This window comes from Primulina tabacum, chromosome 17, assembly GCF_025594145.1.
Source record: "Primulina tabacum isolate GXHZ01 chromosome 17, ASM2559414v2, whole genome shotgun sequence".
Lineage (NCBI taxonomy): Eukaryota > Viridiplantae > Streptophyta > Magnoliopsida > Lamiales > Gesneriaceae > Primulina > Primulina tabacum.
The window spans coordinates 14,809,467-14,818,993 of NC_134566.1; the positions used below are offsets into that span (position 1 = coordinate 14,809,467).

The following is a 9,527-nucleotide window of genomic DNA, read 5'->3' on the forward strand; positions in this document are numbered from 1 at the left end:
CAAATTGTACAAGGCCTGATATATCTTTTGCCGTAAATTTGTTGGCAAGATTTAGCACATATCCAACAAAGAGACACTGGAACGGAATTAAACATATATTCCGTTATCTACGAGGAACGACAGACTTGGGACTTTTGTATTCAAAAGATGCTAATCCAAGTATAATTGGTTATGCCGATGCTGGATACTTATCTGATCCACACAAGGCACGTTCCCAAACTGGATATGTTTTTACTCGTGGAGGCACTGCAATTTCTTGGCGTTCACAGAAACAAACGCTCGTAACAACTTCATCAAATCATGCCGAGATTATTGCACTACATGAAGCAAGTCGTGAATGTGTGTGGTTAAAATCAATGACCCAACATATCCAAATCTCATGCGGATTATCATTCGACGAGAAGCCTGTGATACTATATGAAGATAATGCTGCATGTGTTGCTCAAATGAAAGAAGGATACATAAAAAGCGACAGAACTAAACATATTCCTCCTAAGTTCTTCGCATTCACCAAGGAGCTTGAGAAGAATAAATATATTGATGTTCGTCACATTCAATCAAGTGAAAATTCATCAGATCTCTTCACAAAGGCGCTTCCTACGTCAATATTCAGAAAGCATATATATAATATTGGGATGCACAATCTACGAAATTTGTGAAGAATTGTTCGTGTCAACATGAGGGGGAGTTTACGTGACTGCACTCTTTTTTCCTTGCTATGGTTTTTATCCCAATGGATTTTTCCTAGTAAGGTTTTTAACGAGGCAGTATAAAAACACGTAATGAAAACAATCATTATGATCATCATCACAAGGGGGAGTGTTGAAAAATATATTTAAAATGTGTGTATTGAATATTTGAATGTTGAATATTTGAATGTTGAAAATAAGAGTTGTAAATATTGAAAATTAGTGTGTGATGATGTAGGTAATGATGTATTTTATTTTTGAATTATTTGTAAAGTTTTCCTATAAATAGATCTCTCATTTGTGAAGAAAATCACAATTGAGTAGAGAGAAAAATATTATAAAGTGTGTAGTTTGATAAATTTTGAGAGTTTGAGATTTTTACTTTTTACCATAAATTTTAACTTTTCACAACAGTTTCTTTTGTTCAAGTTGTAATATTTGGGAATTTCGGAATATACGTCAATTAAAAAAAAAAATTGATAAAATCTATTTTCCTAAATATGCCGAGACAAGCCACTGATTTGCGGTTATCTTTCCATATGCTGATCTTACGACAAAGATTCATTGCCAGGCACAGTCAATGGCAGCTTACGCAGCTCTAGTTTCTCTAGCACATATCATCGAGCAGATTCAGAACCATCCTCGCCCTCCGATTACTCTTGACGAAGAACAAACCAAATCCCTTTGTGAGAAGATTAGTTTCTTGCAAGATTTTCTTGATAATTATCCACTCCAATGCCATTTCGAAAGCCGGATTGCTGATTTAGCCCATTCAGCTGAAGATATCATCGAATCTCGTATAGTGGATCAAATATTTCTTGAAGCATGCATAAGTCATGGATCAGAGAGAAGTTCCCAGAATTTCTTCAGCCAAGATTTACAAAAGGTAATCCAAGGTATGGATTTGATCAAGAAAGAAGTTGTGCAGTTTCAAGAGAAGAGGGGTACGCAAGATGTGATGCCTAAATATTCAATAAGGTCCAGTGATTTGTCAGCACCTACTCCCACAAAGAACAAAACCTTTGTGGGTTTTGATGAAATCTTCTTGAATATCATTAGTAGGCTCACCGAACAATGCCCGGCTCTACAAATTCTGCCGATTGTAGGAATGGGCGGTATTGGTAAGACTACACTCGCTAGAAATGTGTATGATCATTCATCTGTTCTTTGTTACTTTGACGTTCGTGTTTGGGTTACAATATCTCAAGAATTTAGAGTTCGAGAAATTCTTTTAACAGCTCTCTTTTGTGCAAATAAAGGCAACCCCAACGAAAATTTTGCCAAATTTGCTGATGAAATGAGTCAAGTGGGCCTACATGAATTAGGACTCCGATTATATAGAAGTTTATCAGGGAGAAGATTTTTGATTATCATGGATGACATGTGGAGTATCGAGGCATGGGAAAAGTTAAAGTTCTTCTTTCCAAAAGGAAGTGACGGAAGTCGAATAATGATAACCACTAGGCTATCAGTTGTGGCTAGTTATTTCGGCACCTGCAGTATTAAGATGAATTTTCTAGATGAAGATAAAAGCTGGGAACTACTTAGCAAAACAGTGTTTGGAAAAGAATGTTGTCCTCTTGAATTGAAGGAGATTGGGGAGAAGATTGCCAAAAAATGTAGAGGGCTACCTCTCTCAGTTGTTTTGGTTGGTGGGTTACTCGCGAGCTCGGAAAAGACGCAAAAACATTGGGAATTTGTTGCAAAAAACTTATCCCCCATTCTGAATTTAAAAGATGACGAGCACTACTCCAAAATACTGTCTTTAAGTTATGATTACTTGCCTGTTCATTTAAAACCATGTTTTCTCTACATGGGAGTTTTTCCAGAAGACAGTGAAATTCGTGTCTCGTGGCTCGTAAAATTATGGATTGCCGAGGGGTTTCTTAAACCAATCAAATCTTAAAGCTTGGAAGCGGTTGCAAGAGCATACTTGAACGATCTGATAGATAGAAATCTCATTTTAGTTCATACATGGGGGTCTAGCGGGACTGTGAAATTTTGTTACATACATGATCTCTTGAGGGACTTGTGCATAAGAGAAGCCTGTAAAGAGAGATTTATTTGTGTGACTAGGGTGCATGATTTTGACATTCATGAAGGCATGTGTAAGGAACGTCGCATTAGCATTCATCAAAGTACATCGTGTGAGGATGATCAACTAGATCATGTGCTTCATGCCTTACCATCGGTGTCACTGGCTCACTCTTTGATATGTGATATTGTTGGGGTTTTGGCATCCCTTCCTTTTAGGTTATTGCGAGTTTTCAAAGTAGTAGACAAATACTTTTATGTCAAAGAAAAATCGAACCATGTTTACTCTCTAGAAGATATTTTTCAACTTGTTAACTCACGGTACCTTGCTTTTAAAGCTGATTGGAGCTCAAATTCCAAATTTCCCTCTTCTGTGCGCCTACTATGGAATCTGCAAACTTTAATTGTTAAAGGTACATGGGGAGACAATATTGTTGCTCCATCTGAAATTTGGGAGATATCTCAACTTAGGCATGTTGAGTTTGATTGGCTTTTTCTCCAAAATCCTTCAAATGTTACACCACATGGGGGAGATGTGTTTGTTTTGAGAGACCTACAGACGCTATCGGAAATAGCAAATTTCAGGTTTACAGAAGATATCGTTAGGAGAATCCCGAATATCAAGAAACTCAAAGTGTCTTATGATGATTACCCCGATGGATGGTCTCATTACTACTGTCTCAACAATCTTGTCTCTCTAAGTAAACTTGAGTCACTGGCTTGCATCTTTTTGAGCAAAAAGAAGTCAAATCATGGACACATATTGCGACAGAGCCTCGCATTCCCTCTTTCACTAAAAAAGTTGAGATTACATGATAGTTGCCTTCTTTGGGAAGATATGACGATTATTGGTTCATTACCATATCTTGAAGTACTCAAGCTGCAAATAAGGACCCGAGTGGAGCCCAGTTGAGGGGGAATTCCTTTGCTTGAAATCCCTCCTGATTGAAGCTTGTGACGATCTGGTAGAGTGGACAGCTGACTGCAAGTTCGAGTTCATTTGTTGCAGAAGAGTGAAGAACTGGAAAACTTGGCAAGGGAAAATTTTAAAGTTGAAGTTTGTACGATTCTTTAGGTGATGGAAACGTTGAGTGAGGAAGGTGCAATGTACCCAAGTCGAGCTAGAGTCCGATCACCGCACCCAAACCCATGCTCGGGTCGTGCCGCGCTAGTGCATGAGAGCTAAGTTCGCAAAAGACGCATAAGTGGTGGTGCACTTGATACGAATCGTCGTGATGAGCATTGAGGAGTCTTGATGTGAGCTCAATTGTTAGCAATTTTTGTGCTGCTCAACTTTAGCCAACTTCAAGATCAAGATCAAGATCAAGATCAAATTAATTGAGTGTGATTTTATTGTATTTGAACTATCTACTCTTTTATTTTATTATTATTATTTGGTTGATTTTAATCTTACTATCTTATCTTATTATAGAAGATGTCATTTCATACTAAATGTTTTAAAATTAATTTGGTGAAGCTATAATTATAATTACAAATAAACCCTCTGAATTATTCAGATACAAAAGTAATTTCAGCCTCTCGACTCCCATATCTTCCATTAGATCTGAAAATTCAAATTGCAAAATATGGTGTATTTACGATTGTGGACGCATGCAATAATAATTATGACTCGAATTGAGTAAAAATCAGTCAAGAACGAAATAAATAAATTATAAGATTTTACAATATTGAAGATGAAAAATCAGATCAATTAAAAATAAAACATCAATAGCAACACACAAATATACACGAAAAATCACATTAACGCTAAGGATTTGGAATTTGACGACGATTCCAGAGCCGGAACATTCATCTTGTTCGTGTCAGTGTCGAAATAACAAACCAAAGGCAAATCAAAAGGATGATGCCCACTTGCCAAGAGTAGGTCAAATGGTTTGTATATATGAAATACACATATAATGAAATCAAGATAGATCCAATATAAAATGAAAAAAACAATCAACCTTCGGGTCAAATCAACGCAAGAGCCAAACTTTTTGGGAGAGTGTTCTATAATTCAATTGAAAACTAGGGGAGAATGCCATCAAAAAGACACTATATATAATTGACATAATTTGATAAATCTAAATAATCTGAGTGGAGCAATTTAACAAAGAATTAGAGAGTTTTTTTTTTTTTTTTTTTTAAGAATAAAGAGGGTTGGTTTTTTTATGCAAAGAAAGGAGGAACAAAAATATAATAAAAAAATACAATCATTTTAAATTTCAACAAAAATAATTGAGATAGGCACTAAAATCTTAAAGGAAAAAATAAAATTTAAAAATATTAAAAATAGTGATATTCAGTCAACTGTCAGAGACTCGAGCCTACTGAAAAAGCATCCTACGAGACAAGATTTTCCAAAAAGATAAAGAAAAAATGGCAGCTTGCGCAGCTCTTGTTTCTCTTCAGAACCTTATGGAGACGATCACGAATCATCCTCACCCTCCGATCACGTTTGACAAGAAACAATCCCAGGATCTTCGTGAGGTGATAAGTTTCTTGCAACAATTTCTTGAAAACCATCCTCACAGAGGCCGTGATGCAGTGCAAGAAGATCTGGAAAAGCGAATTGCTGAAGCGGCTTGTGCAGCCGAAGACGCCGTGGAGTCGTATATAGCAGACATAATCCTCGCACGAACCAGGAGACATGGAGATTATGGGATTCCCGATTGTAAAGAGTTGGGCAACTTTATAAAAGACATGGATTTAATCAAGCGACATGTTATCAAGATTCAGGAGAAGATAGGTATACAAGACCCGAAGTCTAAAAATTCAATATCCAGTACTATTTTATCAAAGCCTGCATCTACCAGGAGCTTGGCCATGGTGGGTTTTGATGATGCATTGATTGAAATCATGGAACGTCTCACAACGCAACAACCCACGAGACAGATTCTTCAAATCGTGGGGATGGGGGGTATTGGTAAGACAACGCTTGCTAAAAATGTTTACGATAACTTATACATTGTGCACCACTTTCACATTTGTATAGGGGTTACCATTTCTCAAGATTATAGAGTTCGAGATATTCTTTTAGAAGCTCTTAAATGTGTGGGAAAAACTGATGTCGATAAAAAGTTATTAATATCTTCCGATAAAATGAGTGAAGCTAGTGAAGAAGAATTGGGATCTCTATTATACAAAAGTTTATCGGGAAGAAGATATTTGGTTGAAGATATTTGGTTGTGATGGATGATATGTGGAGCACTGAACCGTGGGACGATGTAAAAAAGTTCTTTCCAGACAACAGCGATAGAAGTCGCATAGTGATAACTACTAGGTTAGCAGATATGGCTATTCATTTAGGGTCGAGTGCTTTTCAGATGAATTTTCTGGACAAGGAGAAAAGCTGGGATCTACTTTGTAGAAACGTGTTCACACAAACATCTTGTCCTATCAAATTGGAGGAGATTGGAAAGAAGATTGCCATAAATTGCAGAGGATTGCCTCTGTCAATCGTTTTGGTTGGTGGGATTCTTGCAAACTCAAAAAAGACACGAGAAGAATGGGAGTATGTTGCTGAAAACTTGCATTCAATCTTAAATTTAGAGGACCATGAACATTGCTTGAACATATTGTCTTTAAGTTACAATTACTTACCTGTTCATTTAAAACCATGTTTTCTTTATATGGGAGTTTTCCCTGAAGACGAAAATATTTGTGTCTCGATGCTAATAAAATTATGGGTTGCCGAGGGATTTCTTAAACAAGTTGAAGGCAAGAGCTTGGAATTGGTTGCCCGATCGTACTTGACAGATCTTATTGACAGGAACCTCATCTTAGTTAATGAATGTGGATGTAGTGCGAAAGTAAAATTTTGCCGCATCCATGATCTTTTGAGGGGCCTGTGTTTAAGAGAATGCCATAAAGAGAAATTCATTGGTGTCAAGGGCATGCTGAATTTTGGCAATTGCATTCATGGCAGAAGTCGAGTTAGTGTTCACAAGAGCACAAGGGAGGAGCGAGATAGCCTTGATAAAGTTCTTAAAGATTCGAAGTCAGCATCACACATCCGTTCTTTGTTGTGTGATTTTAAAGTGGCTTTACCATTCTCTAAATTGAGATTGTTGAGGGTATTCGATTCTACAGACAAAGGTTATTTCAATGAAGGATATTCCCCAGATAGTATGCCTCATTTAGTTAACTCTCGGTATTTTTCTTTTAGAGTTGATTGGAAAAATTTCGTGTATCCTTCTTCAATCCGTCAGCTTTGGAATCTACAAACTGTAATCGTTAAAGGTACAAGGATAGAACCTTTTATTTTACCGCCTGAAATTTGGGAGATGTCGCAACTTAGAAATCTTCATATAGACAGACATTTTCTACCAAGTCCTTCAAACCCCTCAATGCACAAGGTAGATCCATTTGTTTTGAACAATCTACAAAGGCTATCAGTGACAGTAAACTTCAAGTTTACCGAGGATGCCATCATGCGAATTCCTAATATCAATCAAATGCACATTGTTTATGATGATTTGCATGAAGGATTGTCTTCTAACTGTTGTCTCAACAATCTTCGTTGTCTAAATAAACTCGTATCACTAGTTTGTGTCTTTCCATCCCCGAATTGTCAACTTGTACTGCAACAGGACCTCACCTTCCCTTTTTCACTCAAAAAGCTGACTTTAAGTTTTACTCGCCTTAATTGGGAGGATATGACAAAGATTGGTTCGTTGCCCCATCTTGAAGTACTGAAATTGGAATGGGAGTCCTTCTGTGGACCCAAGTGGATTCCAGTGGAGGGGGAATTCCTTAGCCTGAAATTCCTTCTGATTCAGTATTGCAAAGATCTGGTATATTGGACAGCAGACAAAACTCATTTTCCACGTCTCGAGCACCTTGTTCTTGAAGGATTATATAAATTGAATGATATCCCTTTGGATATCGGAGAAATACCAACGCTGCGATTGATGGAGTTGATATATTGCAGTAATTCTGCTGTCATTTCTGCTAAAAACATACTAGATGAACAGGAGAACCTTGGTAATGCAAGTCTTCGAGTTTGAGTTCGTTTATCGGCACAAAATGAACTTGATCTTGCTGAAGTTGAGAGCTTGGCAAGCGACAATTTTGAAGTTCAAGATCGGTACGAATTTAGTTTGGATTATCGTTTTCCAATCCTTTTCATGCATTTTTATAGAAAATTTTGTATTTTTGGGTGAGCTCTATGATATTTCCAATGTTAAAATTGCTCTTTAAGTAGTTTTGTGCATTTGTGACTCAGGTTTGGTGGTAGATGGGTTGGCTAATTATTTGAAGATGGAGACTAGCATCTCGTTATCAGGGTATCCTTAAAGGGTGGTTTTCTTGGAGTTAATTTAAGTTTGCAAATCAGGAAATTATTTTTAAATGGATCCCATTATTATTTTGTTCACAAATTATGGATCCAACAAATTATTCAATTTAAAGGGCAGCTTATGCAGCTGTTCTTTCTCTCAACATACTATGGAGCAGCTCCAAAACCATCAGATACTTCCCATCACTCTTGAGAAGAAACAAATGCAATCTCTTTCTGAAAACATTTGTTTCTTTCATGATTTTCTTAAAAAATATAATCCCCGAGATTGCGAGGAAACACAAGACCCTTTTGAATCTCGCATCCTCGAAGCAGAAGATATCATTGAAACCCAAGTCGTGGATCAAATTGGAAAAAAGATAGCCGAAAATTTCAGGGGATTTATTAGCTCTCGCAATCGTGGTAGTTGGTGGACTCCTTGCTAACTCACAAAGGACACGAGAATACTGGGAGTATGTTGCGGCACACCTGCATTCAAATGCAAATTTAGAAGATAATCACAATTGCTTTAGAATACTGGGATTTATATCTCGTGAGATTATGGCAAAGGTAAAAGCATAGAGATGGTTGCGCGAGGATACTTAAATGATCTAATTGATAGGAATCTCATCTTAGTTCATGAGTTCGGGCTGTCTAGTGGGAAAGTAAAAGATTACAAAGTTCATGATCTCTTTGGGACCTATGAGTGTAAGGATAGTTCGCAGAGAGAAGTCTCACGATGTCACATAATTTTATTACCCTGAACGACAAACATAGCCAGAGTCGAATTGGTGTTAATCATGTTAATCAAAGCATGTCAATGAGCATTATCACAATTGTCAAGCCCTTCATGCTTTGCCATTAGCATCACAAGTTCGTTCTTTAGTATGTGATTTTTATGCGGTTTTGGTCATCCATTGCTAATTTTAGATTGATGAGGGTATTCCATGTCGTTGTAAAATGTACAACAAGTCTTTGGTGAAGATACACCTGTCAAAGGAAATCCCCAACATCAAGAAATTAGAAGTCTCTTACAGTGATTGTTCTGAAGGAAGGTCTCACAGCTATCTCAAAAATCTAGGATGTCTAGAGCACTAACTTGCTCCTTCACATTGAAAAATATGCCGAACCATCAAAATATATCGCTACGCGACTTTGCCTTCCTTCTTCACTAATAAAATTGACTTTAAGTGAAGGTTGCTTCAGTTGGGAAGATAATCTTGAAGCAGTCAAATTGTGCGTGATGGACCGGCGTGGAACCCTGTTGAGCGGGAAATTCCTTAGTCTGAAATATCCCTGATTGAAGCGAGCTCTGATCTGGTACACTGGACAGCAAACAGAAATCATTTCCCACACCTAGAGGAGATTCCTTTGGATATTGGAGAGATACCTACTCTGATGCATTGCAGCAATTCTGCCATTGTATCAGCTAAGAGCACACAAAACACACAGAATGGGATGGAGAGTTTGGCAAGAACACATATACCATATACATTATATTTTGTTTCTCAATCAGAAAAATAATT

General features: G+C 37.2%; 2 pseudogenes; both read left to right on the forward strand.

The window, feature by feature from the left end:
- Nucleotides 1-1,210: 1,210 nt before the first annotated feature.
- On the forward strand, nt 1,211-4,121 carry LOC142531865 (putative late blight resistance protein homolog R1B-17; annotated as a pseudogene).
- A 939-nt stretch (nt 4,122-5,060) lies between these two features.
- Nucleotides 5,061-9,527, forward strand: LOC142531413 (putative late blight resistance protein homolog R1A-10; annotated as a pseudogene).